At 39.7% G+C, this 14,804-nt stretch overlaps 1 protein-coding gene across 1 annotated transcript in view; it reads left to right on the top strand.

Annotated features, from left to right (window-relative positions):
- The window catches only part of SCUBE1 (signal peptide, CUB domain, EGF-like 1), a gene marked incomplete at its 5' end in the record, with an annotated part of 211,088 nt that overhangs the window by 127,085 nt on the left and 69,199 nt on the right, over positions 1–14,804 (top strand). The window lies entirely within an intron of this gene.

The following is a 14,804-nucleotide window of genomic DNA, read 5'->3' on the forward strand; positions in this document are numbered from 1 at the left end:
TTTCCCTAGTGACTAATGAGCTTCCTTATGTTCTTTCAAAACTGAAGCATGGCTTGATTCTCTGTGTTGTTGGAGCCTGAGAGTGGAAGGGATGAGGAAGTGCATTGAACAATGAGGATAATTCTTCAGCTTCTTCTCTCAGTTAACCCATTGTGCACCCCTGTGCTTGTCTTCTTCACGTTATGTTTACGGCCATTAGTGAGAATGACCTTTTGGGAACAGAAAGGATAGAGTGACTGGATCTCTGCCAGACCCTTTTCATGTGACAGAGTGCACAGGGTTGCACAGACTACTGAATGATGCCAGTGGTTTGGAGGTTTTCAGGTTTTCAGAATTTCCATTCTGATGCCCTACTCACCACATAGAATTATTTCCACGAGGTTTTAAACATAGTGAGCTTTGGTGAGATGTGCCCAGTGAAGTGTTTACAAGACAAGGATTCTTTAACCACAGAAGAAATTCCGGCAGGACAAGATTCTGCTCTTTTCCCTCCTAGTCTCTATTTAATTTCTTAAAACCATTAAATCCCTCTTGCTAGCCCTTGGCAAGGTCAGCTCTAGCTATAAGCACCTAGACCTATCTGAAGGAGACCAGAAGCCTTATTCTGAATATTCAGCTGATTGCTGGGCTAATAGGTGCAGTAGGTGACAATGTTTATGAAGATTCCATATAACTTGTAACTCATCACCTATCACAAACCATCTGCTTAACCTTAGGCCAGCATATCATGACTCTGTAGGAAATGGCATGGTATTATAACTCTGAAATGGTATTAGATGATAAAATGGAGGTAAAATATTTTCCCTCATGTGAAAATCTGGACATATGTTCCTTTATTCTTACATTATTTATGATTGTTAATTTGCAGTTAGTTTTCAGACCTTGCAAGTGACCCATATCAATTTACTGTTTAATGATGCACAGTTTAATTCAACCTGGCAAAAGCTATAAGGCAGCTCATCTTGCTTTCTAAAAGTGCTATCAACACTTCTAGCTGTAATTTCAGAAAGACCCATAGTCTCACAGGATATCGGGAAAAAGAAAAGTGCAAAGGGCCTCTAGACCACTGGAAAATCCAGTCCTCTTGATCTAAATAGTGAGTTTGCCCAGCCACTAACAGTATGTACAATATGGTTTAGAGAGACTGACCAACATAGTGCACTGTGTTTCTGCCTCATCTTTTGGCAGAAGTAATTACCCAATTTGAAAACAAGCTCACACTGCTTTCAGGAGTCCAGGCAAATAGAATTTAAACGTTAAGATTAGCAATAAGCTACTGAGTTACACCAGGTCTGCAACTTCCAAGCTGATCATAGATTCTAGAATTAGGTTTAGAGAGATAGTTAAAAATCGAGTTGGCAAAATATGTGATTTAACTCTTCAGTACCTCCTATATTAGCAGGAATCAGCCAAGAGCTGAGTGTTTCATGCTGTGTTTGAACAACTGATTCCTTAGAAAAACATTAAGGAGAGCAGAAAAGAAATGTAATTAGTAAGTGAGATCTGAGTGGGTGGCTTATTACTTGGAGACTATTCTCCTTGTTTATTTCTACTGATTTTTGATGCAAGGAAAATCCAGAATTTATTTTTTTTATGGAGTCTAACTATGTTTCAAAAGTGTAGTGGCATTTTCATGGTGTGCCATGTGTCCTCCTTCCCTTTCTAAGCAGCTGTTTTAGAAAGTACTGGAAGACTCCTCAGGAAACCTTGTTACCAGCTTTTGTAAATGGATGGTGTTTTTTTACCCTCCTGCAGGTAGTCTTGGGAGAGCAGGAAAAGTAGATGACTTCCTGTAATTTCAGTATTCTGATGAGAGATGCTTTCAATTGCAAGTCCTGAGACAGTAATTTCTAGTCCCCTGTCATTCACTGCATGCTATTAAAATGACTATGATCTCTATAACCCTTCATATCAGCCAAAGCTAAGAATAAGCTTGCAAGAGATCATCTTAGGAGAAACAGGGACTGCTGTCAGACATGACTGCCTGCGCCACTCATTTTGCTACAGCAACACTGGTTGCCTCTGAAGCTCAGACTGACTCTTATAGGGGCCTGTGTCCTAGTCATGGTGTGGTCCTGTGACATGAGGCTAAATCTGAATAGAGAAAAGTAGAAAAATACAGCCTTCCTTCCTGGTAGATGCATTGTTATCTAGATCTTGTGCAGCAGACAAGAAACTGGACTTCTCTGAGGAACTACAAGTAACCCTTCTTTAGAGCCATCCAGTGATTCCTAAAAATTTTCATCCAGATTTTTCCTAATGTTCAGGAAGACCCCAAGGGCTTCCCATTGTCCTTTATCTCCACTCACAGAAAAACAGTTGGATTCAGAGTAGAGAGTGCTGCCATTAAAGAGATGGCACTGAATGACTTTTCATTGCAAATGAGTCAACTGCTTCCAAAGGTGTGACAAGCAGCTGAAAACTTTGTCTTTGAGGGACCAGAACTGCAGAACTATCTGGTCTTAAGACTCAAGAAGTCTTCCTTTCCTAATCAAAGGTAATGCTTTTGCCTTTGGCTGCTCTTTACATCAACACGTAGAACCAAGAAATTGTATTTTATATTTTTAATATTGTTTTTAAAAATGCAGTCACTTGCTACATTGTTATCCCAGGCCTTACTAGACCTTAAGGTGCTTTAGTGAGACAACTGTAATGTTCTATCCAGGGTATTTCTTTGATCTTTAACCTCTGTTCAGCACTTTTTGAAGAGGTGGGGCTGACCGATTTCTCACCATGTTTTATTTCCCTCCCTATATTCTTTAGTAGTCAAAGGTATCAGGTTCATTTGGATTTGACTACAGAACAACTGGAAAGGCTACGTTTCTCTCCCTCACCTTCAGTCCACGTTTTCCATTCTTTCCAGAGATCACTGTTATAATGGCAGTAAAATGTTCTTCCTCTGGCCTTAGAAGATACAAAGTCGGTTCCTTCTTGTCTCAAGAAGAGAATTTTGCAAAGTCCTTATCAATATGTCAAAGAGCAAGAGAACATTGAGCCCATCTTGAAGTTAAGAAAGCACAGTGATTTCCCTTGCATGTTTAAGGCCAGGACAGTAGTGCAAATGGCAGTAATACCAACACTACAAGTGTCTTCAGAAACCCAAACTTTATACTGAAATTCAGTCCTTCACAAGACATGTTCAACTCATTGTATGTCAGGACATTTTAAGGTTTTGCCATTGGACACTGGCTTCTTGGGTCATCATTAAGGCTCTTTGCAGCCCACGTCAGACACAGGAAAGTAATTTTCTTCCTTTCCTTTGTAGCTTGTTCCCAAGATCCCTACAAATTATTTTAATGTTGATTAAACTGCTTAAAGAGTTAAACACTGTATAAGCTGTGAAGTTCATTGGAACTGTCCTGGACTCTGTTACTTTTGTTAAAGTTTACCTCCAACTAGATTGTTTCTGTAGTGTAGGAAGCACTTCAAGTTATCTGGAAAATCATACCAACAAGGACCAGCTCTGCCAGTCTGGGATATATGAGTAACTATATTCCATCCCATCCTTGGTTTCCTAAGATTGGCTTACAGGCCAGGCTTTGATATGGCTATATAAATGACACATAACCAGCAAGTTAGGTAGTATTTTCACTAGTACTGTATTATTCCTTTCTGAGGCAAGAATCATTTGACTTCTGCAGATGGCTCCTCTTCCATTTTTAGTAGCCTTCCAGCCATTTATAGTGAGCACCCAGCTACCTACCTGGAGACCTCAGTGTGCAGTCCACTAAAACCATTTCATCTCCACAGCAATCATTAGAGAAAATCACAGTTGGGGTGTTTCTCACATGGATTAGTTTATGACAGAGAACACGACTGTAGGTATATGGGACAGAATCATCTCCTTTTTTGCCCTAACGTGGGATTGCTTTGCAAAGCTTGCTTCCACCATCAGTTCAACTCCCAGAATCACAAATGTTGCAGCAGCTAACCAGAGCCGTTTCAGGCTAATAGATGATCACAACTGCAGGTCCTTCTTTGGCCTCATTCATGACATGCCAGTACTCTTTTCTCTGTCTGCTGGTCAGCTCTTTCATCCAGTCTCATGCCTCCTGATGGTACCTGGAATTTTCAGAACATACTCCCTGGGAGGTCAAGGCAGAAAGGCCGTGTGAAGCACCATCTCTGCTTCTGCAGTTGCCCCACTCAGAGGCTTCTGGGCATTATGCAGCTCTTAGCAGAACAGTCCTCTATGTTCTTTGTTTTTCATGAATCAAGATCGTCCTTCACATAGCTTGCGTAAAGTAGGTACTACAGAGGGCACACACCCAGTGTCTGAACTTCATCTTGATACTCATGGGAGGAGAAAGCAAGGTCACTTGAGATGCATTATCCATATGCACGTTCATGTAGTCAGCCACCCTTCTTCCCTTTCTCCTAGAGCAGCTGGAAATTCTTGGGATTCCAGAGCTGAGAAGAACTGGTGGTACAGGACTGTGTGGTGTTAAGGCTAAAAAATCTCAGGTCTTAACATGCAAGGATCTATGTCCTATTTGAACATGTATATGAAAAAAAAGCAAAACCCTTCTGATTTCTCTAGTATGCACACTTCTTTTTCCTTCTACCTCTCTATAAGACACATTGCAAATTTGAGAGCTGTAGTCTTTTTTACTGAAGACCATAAGCTTGATAGGACAGCAAGGGGTGTTATGGCTTATACTTTTCAGAATTGTAGTGTATTGTTTTTCTGAACATTGTGCCTACCTGACCCAAGCTGTTGCCTTCAGTCTGGAGTTTTGTTTGTTAGGAATTTCAGGACTTAATCTCTTTAAATCACTGTTTTCTTTTCAGCAGAGACAAACAGCTCTTTCTTAATTGCAAGAAAATATAATACACAAAGTTATATGGAAGCTTTCCTTAGTCATTCTAGTCATTCCCAGTCATTCTTAGTCATCCAAAGATCTCTTCTCTCATGGTTCACTGTGAATAACTTCTCCAAAGTCAAACCTCTGTCTTGAGTGGCTGTATCAAACACACAACAGTTGTATATTTCATCTGGAAGTCCACCATTCTCTGGATTATCAGAACTGTGTGGTGGAGCCATATTTAGGTCATTTGCAGTTCAGAAAGGAGCTGTAGAACAGTAGAACTTACTGAAGTCATGAATTCTTTACCAAAATCAGTTGATTAGATGAGAGTTTTCTGGCAAAAGCCTTTCTTTTTTTTTTTTCTTTTTTTTTGTAAAGTAAACTTTGTGGGAAAGCTCTACTTTTCACAGTGCTTTTGCCTGGAATGGTTTTCAGAAAGAGGGAGGCACAATGTACACAGTAGTCTGATTAGAAAGTTCATTTGAAATGTGAGGAAATTATACTAAAGACTGTTTCATGGCGATTTTCCACACATGTTCAAGGGAAATGCTGGGCTGTAACATCAGGCTAACTCACTGCCTCATGAAGGTGCTCTAACCTTGGGGCCAGTATTCATAACCAATTGCCTGATAAGGGCTTGGGATTCTTCAATTTCAACAAACATAAAATAACAGAAAATAGGCCCTGGTTTTCTAACATGGCATGTAAATTCTGAACTACCAAGGCTTTGGAGTAAAGGGTGTTAAGAGTTCTGGCTTTCCATTAGAAAATTTCAAAAAATCTAAGGTTTTTTTATTCCAGTGCAAATTAAAAATGGATTCTGCAGTCTTTTTTTCCAGGTAATCCTACTTAAGATTTTTTGTCTTGAAGAGCAGGGAGATAGGCAAGCTAGTGTTCATGTTCAAGTGTTCTTCTGAAGCAATTAACTTCTATCATAGTTACAGCCTACCAAGGGTCACTTTAAGCCAAGAGCACCTTTTCAGTATGTACTTCACTTCCTAGCTTTGTTGTACTGCCTCCTAAGACTCTTCCAAATTACTATAAATATGTCCTTACTTCTCTGAATGGCTTTTTTCTGACTTAGAAATGCTCACTGTCACAAAGGCCAAGTGTACTGCTCTGTATTAATAAAACATTTAAAACATATTCTTAGTAGTCATATTGCTAGGACGATTGCTAACTTGGTTATTAACTGTGAAACCAAGACCTCACTTTCACTCTTTCTGTCAGTTCTACTTTGCTATATGAAATCATAGAAAACAAGGAGAAGGAATCCCTGAGTTCATTCATGCATTCCCTCTCTCCCAAGGGCAGATCCTTTCATCCTGAGTTATCGTCACTTTTATTCATTGAGTTTGTGAATGGTGTGCTATTTCCTGTAAAAATCCCTTTTCTTCATTTCTTTACTGATGATAAAGACTCTGACCCTATCCAGAATTCCTACCAATACCTTCCATTGTTTTGCTTTCCCATTTTAAATGAAAGGATTTGTCCAAGGTCAGGAGATAATGCTCCCTAGCAATGTTCAGGGCATTTAATTTTTTCTTAAATGCAGCCTTTCTATTTAGAAAAAGCACCACAATCACAACTAATAGTTCTATTTTTTAAGAGATTGGACTGGATGCAGCCAGTTCTTATAAAACACCTGATCCAGTCTGTCAAGTAATGTTCCCTAAATATGTACTGTTCCCTGAAGAGGAATCAAGCTTTTCTGAAATGAGAGCTGCAGGGTTCATGATTCAATGCAAGATTCACCTAGACATTTCTTCACCCATTCAGTATGTGACAGGACAGAATTCTCATCCTATTTTCATGCAAATAAAATTCTACCAATCATGAAATTGCAAGAAAATGAGGAGACAAGCATAACGGAATGAAGAATTCCACATTCTGCAAGTTACCCTTTCTGTCTCACCTTTTTCATTCCCTGAATATCAAGCTCTTTCAGTTCCTCCTTCATCTGTTCACAGCTATTTGATTCTTTCACTGCACTCTTCTGAATGCTCTTTCTCTATCCTTTCAGCATCACAGAGCATAATTTGCATAATAATATCGTAGTTCTCACTTAAATGAAAATTCAAATATTTTAGTTGTGTGTTTAGTTTCTCCTTGTGTCTGTTGTCTGTTGGGTCCCTCCTTGTACCCCCATCTTGTGCTATATACTCCATCTACTGCTGCTTGCAGTAAAATCCTCTTTATGGGTGGCAGCAGCCTTCTTATCATGTGTTTTCTGTGTTATGGCTTTCTCACTCATACTGGATATGCCCTCTTACTTAAAGGCAAGCTCATCTGTATAATCAACTGAATACCTATTTTTTAAATGGTCTTCCCTGAGTTTCAGGCTTTCATAATTTGTGTATTTTTGGTCAGAATTTCAGTGCGCTTTTGAGTGTTTTTTTTATCCAGTTAGATAGTCTTTGTTGTTCAGCATGGTCATGCAGTTCACACAACACTGATGCCAGCAGTGGTAAAATGATTTCTGTTAGGTTCTCTTATTTAACATAAATGTTAAGAGGAAGAGTGTACTATACAAAAACCCAGTGTACCTGGAATTCAGAAAGAGCTGTTATTGGTTGAGATCATGCTGTGGTATCTAACTGAAGGAAAGAGATGAAATGTCAGCACAGGCTACCTTTGAGCCAGACTCGGCAAAGAGCTCAGGTATGAGAGAAGATGAGATACAAGTTATGGGCTAATTTGATTCCAGATACTTTTCAGTATTAAATTGAATTAGTTCCATGTTCTTTAGGGTGAGTAACAAGTACCACTCAGCTGAGCAGGATCTGGCCTTCCCATGGAACTGCTCTAATACCTTTAGCATCATCACTGGTTCATAACTGTAATGTATTAGTAGGTGGTACAACAGGGTCCTGATGTTGGTCCCTACGAGGGCTCCAAAATTCTACAGTGATGCAAAGAATCATTACAGCTTATGCCAATTAACGCTTTAAGATTAGGCCTTCTCAAAATAAGAACAATCACAACTATGCACTTTTTTCCCTTCTTAAAAGAATCACCCCATTCCTGGAAGTTTCCTTTGAAGTATTACTTAAAAATCAGTCCAATTTTAAGATAAAACTGAGCAATATCCTATGTGCTCTATCTAGGGTTGGTTCTGCAGTTTCGTTTCTACTGAGATAGACTGTAAAAACTGTTGGGATTTGGTGCAAGACACAAAGGAAATGAGGAGAGAATAGCAACTCTTGTGATAGCTATCAACGTGATGAACATTAACAGAGCATTTTCTGTCTTTTCAGTATTCATACTTACAGATTGCTAGATATTGGGCTTTCTTTCACAGATATCCTTAATCTTTCCTCACTTGTTCACATACATGAGTTTTTCTGTCTTGTGCACATAGTCTGGAAAACCAGTTTGTGTTCCACTGTTAATTAAATCACAGAATCCCAGAATCCCAGTCAAATCAGCTCATGTATTTAGATATAAACAGTTTATATCCTGGTTCAGACACAGCAGCAGTTTACAACAGTTTTAGTTACAGCACATCTGCAGAGGAACAAAGATTGCTAGTAGTTTTACCCATTTTGCCACTCTGGTGGCCAGGCAATATTACTTCACAGCTCTCATTAGGAAAAAATGGTCTAAGGTAATGCATATACCTCACAGCTGGACTGGCTAAAACACTGAGTACACTAAATCTGCCATTCTGCCTGCAACCTTTAGCTTTCAGTTACATCAAGATTGACCTGTTCATTTCTCTGAGCCCTGAAGTTAAGGCAGTTAGTCTGAACATAAGATGCTGTGTTCAGACCTTGTGCAAAAGTCAGAACAATTGTATAAACAGATTTGAGTACACTTTGAGTATTATTCATAACTTCACTTGGGCTACAACCTACTTGATAGGACCTGATAGCTGCCCTAAATTCACAGCTCCAGACTGCTCCATCATGAGTTGCTCTTTGGCTGACATAAAAGTTGGGTCAAAATAACCTTCTCTACTGTGGTACAGACTTTGGGAGCAAAGCCCAACCACCCTTTTTCTGCTGACCCCAGTGAGCTTTAGACTACTGCAAATTAATTCTAAATGAAAGGCAGTTGAATTGCTAGTTTGCTATGACTTGCCCTCTGATCAGTGTTCTCACTTGGCCAACCATAGGAAGTAGATAGGGAAAGCAGGCATTTTTCCCCTTTCATGTCTTCCTTTCAATGATGATAATCAAGACAACAGCTGTTTCAAGGCTTCCTTGAATGTAGGTGATGACTTAAGTGGCTTCCCTCTACATTTTCACTTGAGGCTATATATAATTTATTTTCACTACAGCTGACCACTTTTGGTCTTCTGTTATGGCTTCTTTGCATGTTTATAAACACATTATTGAAAACAGATCTTTCATTTACACTTGTTCTCCACTCTTCCCAGTCATGATCAGGAGTAGGAAAACAAATAGGGCATCTGGATCCTGTTGACTGCAGACTGCTATGCTGGATAACAGAAAATATTGGAGAATCACTTTGCCATAATCACTTCTTCTCCAAAGGAAACACCTTGATGCTGGATGGCTTGGTTCTGCTTTCATGCCTTGTGGCTGAAAAGCTCTTTGTGACAGAGCTACTTATTGATCAGGCAAAGGGAAGAGACATGGATTGATCACTAGTGCAATATTTCTATAATTTGTATGCATTCAACCATAACATGAAATGAAGATAATTCTCCTTCATGCAGAGATCCACATAGCTCTCCTCTGTCTTGTATCTTGCTCAGGATACAGAAGCACAGGGCAACACAGTACAAATACAATACATCACTGACTGGTATCTCGGTGGCCTGTACAACGTCACAGTGACTGCAAAATGGCATTTGTCCTTTTAGACAGTAATACTACAAGCCCAAGTTATATTCAGCATCTTTGCCTCAGGGCTCTTTGTAACTGCCACCTGGCTCAGCCTTCTTGTGTGAGCCTTTGCAGTACAAAGAGGGTGCTTGCCTTTTTCTGAAATAACCTTTCTCCAGTGCCCACCTTGAGGAAGCTGTAGACTGCCATGAGGTCACCCCTCAGCTTTCTCTTCTCCAAGCAGAATGTGTTAAGTGACCTTGGCCACTTCTCATGAGTCTTGCCCTCAGGGCCTTTCACCATCTTGGTCACCCTCCTCTGCACACACTGTAATAGTTTTATGTTGTTCTTATATTGAGGCATCCAAAACTGCACATAATACTTAAGATGAGGCTGCACCAGTGCAGTGTAGAGTGGGACAGTCATCTCCCTTGACCAACTAGCTAAGCTGTGCTTGATGCAGGAGATGGTTGACTCTTTTGGCTGCCAGGGCACACCGTTGACTCGTATTCAACTTGTCATCAACCCAGACACCCAGATCTCTTTCTGCATGGCTGCTCACCAGCCCCTCATCCCCCATTTTGTACACACAACTAGCATTTTCTTCTTAAGGCTGAATAGCTCTCAGCTGCTCAGCCTTGTCATGTCCTCCAGCACCGTAAATACGATCTTGGTAGACCTCCACTGAATTTGCTCTAGTATATCCATATCTTTCTTGCACTGGAGTGCCCAGAACTGTATACACAGCACTCCAGATATTGTTACTCCAAGCACCAAATAGAGGATCAGAGTTACTTCTCTTGAGCTTCTGCTTGTAACCTTACTAAACAAAACGGGATGTTTTTGACTTTCTTTGCCCCAAGGAAACACTTCTGAACATCCATTCAACTTGTCTACTGGGGATACAATTTTTTTCCCCAAAACTGATTTCTAGCCAATCTGTTGTATGGAATTATTCAATCCCATATGCAAGACCTGGGTTTGCCTTCATTGAAGCTCATAATGTTCCCCTCAGGCCATTCTTTTCCAACCTGTTAAGGCTTCTTCTGACTCTGTGGTGTATTGACCACTCCCTCAATTTGGTATCATCCAGAAATGTGCAGGAAGTGCCATCCATCCTATAGTCCAAGTTGTTAGTAGAGAGATTAGGCAGTATTGGCCCTAATATCACTAGCTGAGAGATGGCTGTAGTGACAGACTCTCAGTTGGACTTTGTACCACTGATTCAAGCTGAGTCCAGCTGTCCAGCCAGTTTTCCACTCCCTGTATTACCCATTTATCCAGTCCATCTCTCACTACTGTGGCCATAAGGTTACTGTGGAAGACCCTGTCAAAGCACTTGCTAAACTTAAGGTGAAAAGCATCCACAACTCTCCACTTTATCCACAGTGTAAGTCATGTCGTTGTAGAAGGCAGTTGGGTTAATCAGACATGATTTGCCCATAAGAAGTTGATGCTGGCCTTTCTAGATAGTTTTCTTGTCTTTCATGTGCTTGCAAATGGATTCCAGGATTATTTGTTTCATAAAGTTACAGGGGTCTGATGTGACACTAGCTGGCCAGTAGTTCCCGAGATCTCTTCTCTTGCCTTTCTTGACGTTTATTTTGTCCACTCATCAGGAACCCGACCACGTCCTCATAACTTATCAAAGATTATAGAGGGTGACCTCACTAAGACTCAATCCTGTATGATCTTCACGTGTTTCCTTTCTAATCCTGTAGACCTATGTAAGTTTTTTCTGCTTTGCACTGTATCTCAGTTCCTAAAACAGTGTTTTGGATCTTAGTTCAGATTTACTCAGGCTACTGAAGTGAATAGTAAAGATTCCAAGATTTGCCTGATTTTGAGCAACAGCCTTAAAATCATATAATGTTCTTCTGGTCACAGAAGAAAAATGAAGCCACAAAAATTGGAGACCAGTTTTGAAGACATCTGTCTTTAAGGCAGTTTTTCAAGGGCTTTACAAAATAATTGGCCATTTCCAAAATCCAGGTCTGAATAGAAGCTTGAATTTTGAATAGTTATGTTTACCTGGTTTATAAAAGAAGCTGAAATTCAGGTTTTCAGAAATGTTCCCAAACCATGGCATATGTATTCAGAGTTTCAGGCATTTAATAGTACTCAAAACCAAATAAATCGTGTCAGGTGTCAGTGTTCTTTTTAACAGAGTGACCAGGCTCTATTGCCACCTGGTAGAGACTCTGCTTCAGTTCAAAAACTTCACAACTAGAACATGGAGAACCTACCTTTCACTGCTAAACCCTCGCAGACACTGAAGAGACATATTAAAGGACTGAATACCCATGTAACTTTACCTAGTAACTTAATCAGCTTCCCTGAGCTCAAGCTTGTGCTATTTAGTAGGATATTTTTAGACCCAAAAGCGATGTGTATTCCATAGTGCAATGGAGTATTGTTAAAACAAGAAATATTTTAATTGAGTAAACCACAGGTATAGCATGTTGGTAGTGATTTTAGTTGCTTCTTCTCTATATATACATCCAGGGAGCAGGTACATAAGAGACTGCTCTAGAATTAGGAGTTTACAGTGGAAAAACACAATGTAAGCTGTCCCAGACTGCTGCATGTAAATAGATGTCCTCTTCTTTACATCCCTGTTTCTGCCTCAGTGTTCTGGTGGGAATTCAATAAGGATGTAAGTGGGACTGCCAACATCACTTTAAATTCACAGTGTAGTCAAATAGCTTCCAATAGTGAGTTTTATCATAATTCAGGAGGTATCTAAATGTCAATTGCATGGTACTTCTTTTTCTGCTTTCGCATGAGGAAAAAAACCCATCCGAAATATGCAACAACAAAAAAAGTGCAATAAATAAGCTGTTGCCTCTTACAGAGAAAAAAACCCCAGTGTTTCTGCTCTTTATATGAGACCAGAACTTGCATCCACATTTCAAATATATACTAAAGTTTGCTAGTGGTGAGGTGAAGAAGGAATGGAAGTAATTCTGAACAGAAACACTGATGGTGAGGCACTTCAGTTTCTGTTGTCGTTAGGCCTCAGCTATTCTGTTTGATGTAGCTTGTAGTACCTCTTTCCCACATTCTGCTATTCACTTTCACTTTCTTCTACAAAAGGTTTTTCATGACCTTGAGTTTAAGGAATTTCATCAGTACATCTCTCCGATTATCCAAAATGTTAGAGGTACTGTCAGATGTCCTCTAGCCCAATTAGATCTTAATTCTGTTAAAGTTAGTCATGTATTAATGCCAGAGTCACCAGGAAAGTTAAAGGGTATTTATCCTTTTCAGTTTGTTTTACTAAATCTCTGTGAAAATAAGAAAAGCTGGCTTGATTCTATTTATACATAGAAATAACTCTTGTTCACTGACTGACCCTTGCCCTATACATCCAGTCATCCATGCCATGGGGAAAAAAAATTGTTGTGTCTATGCATTTTCACTGGATGTCATCCAGAAAGCAGAAGTATTACTGCTTATGTTCATCTCGTGTCGATGAACTGCAATAAAGGACTCTTCATATGCCAAAGTTAATCTGCTAACCTCAGATTTACTGCTCTTTGCAGTGCCATGCCAAATGTACATCTTCAGCACTTTTTCCTGTTTTCTAACCTTAATTCTTTCTTCCTGGTGAATCAACCTACCATTAAACTGTGACCAAGTAAAAAAAGTTGTAAATTACCTGAAACTTTTTTCCCCTTTTCTGAAACATAAAATCGTTTTATATGTTGGCCTATGAGGACACACACACATTCACATTCAAATGCAAATGCCGGCATTGACAGTTACAGAATTGTTCAAGCAGCAGAGTCAGCATCTAAGTCTATAAAATAGTCCTTCCCAGGGGAGTAAATGAAAATCAGCACTATATTACCTAAACAGTTTGGTTCAGGTCCTGCAAGTTGTACCTAAGGTGTGCAAGAACTCTGCCTGAAAGTAAGGAGTTGCAGACTCAGCTTCATTTTCAGAAAGCTGTTCCAGAAAACATGTCAATCCATTTGTTAGCTTGCTTGCTGGCAGTTATATGCAAATCCATTTGTACAGTGATTGCTTTTTCTACATGATGTCATTAAATAGCACACATGGTGTAAAAATTTAAAATCTATCTAGTACAGCATGTGTGAATGTATATGGGCTGCTGAGTTCCATCCCGTGCTATTAATGCATGTGTGCCCCAAACCCTTGTTTTTTAAGTGTCAGCAGCTTATTCCACAACTTATGCTGAGGTCTGTGCCAGTGCAAAGAAAAATAAGCAGTTACACTTTTTTTTCTCTTATTTTGAAGCAATGAAGTCCCTCCAAAGGGCCAGTCTGAGTTCACCTTGAGGGCATTCACAGAGGCTACTTTAAAATAAAAATCTTTTCGTAATGGTCAATTGAAAGATAAAGCCTTTTCTGTTCTATGTAAATAATTTTTGATCAATGTACTGTTCTTAGGCAATTCCCAATTAGCATATCCTATATCTTATTGTTAGACTCTGTCCACAGGGTACAATTGTGACACAGACTGTGAATATTCAGCAATAGGAGTCTGTAAATCTGAGTAGGTAATGACAAAGCCTCTTTAGGGAAAGCCAGAATGAGGTGAGCTGAGTAGAATAATGGCAGTCCTGGGGGGCAGGGGGATATTTTAATTTAATCAAAGCCAGAGCAACTGAAAAAGATACTATTAAAAGGACTTGGTCTCTGAAGTAAATACTTTTCAGATAAATGCACAGTTCGGACTGACGCGCTAAATTGGCATCCTTACATCCACTCTATTCTCTGGATCAAAGCGAAGTTAATCATTGCACTTGCCTTTTATCTATTTTATGTACGTGTGTGTGGGTATGTGTGCATATGTATGTGTACAGTGTGCGCATGTGCACACAGGAGGAACAGCAGATAATGGCAACGAAGGAGGGGTTTTTGGTTTTTCTGTAATGAAGTTGATTTTTTTTTTTTAATGTAGTGGTACCTAATAGTCATTTCCCACTGTTGTAAAAGCTTAGAAGTATTGCAGCTTTCTCTTGCCTGTGTTTGCCCAGCCACCCTTCTACATACTACAAGCACTGGGAAATTTCAATGACACAGCTTGGAATGGGTTCAGTGACCTCAATTATGCCCTCCCACCCACTCCAAACTCCTTTCAATTTGCAAAAAGCTTTAAGTGGACAAAACCCAGATGCCTTTTGCTTGTAGTTCAGTAAGAACAGATTGGGCATGTAGATTCTTGTCAAAGTGAT

Source organism: Chaetura pelagica, unplaced genomic scaffold (assembly GCF_000747805.2).
Source record: "Chaetura pelagica isolate M959 unplaced genomic scaffold, ChaPel_1.0 scaffold117, whole genome shotgun sequence".
NCBI lineage: Eukaryota > Metazoa > Chordata > Aves > Apodiformes > Apodidae > Chaetura > Chaetura pelagica.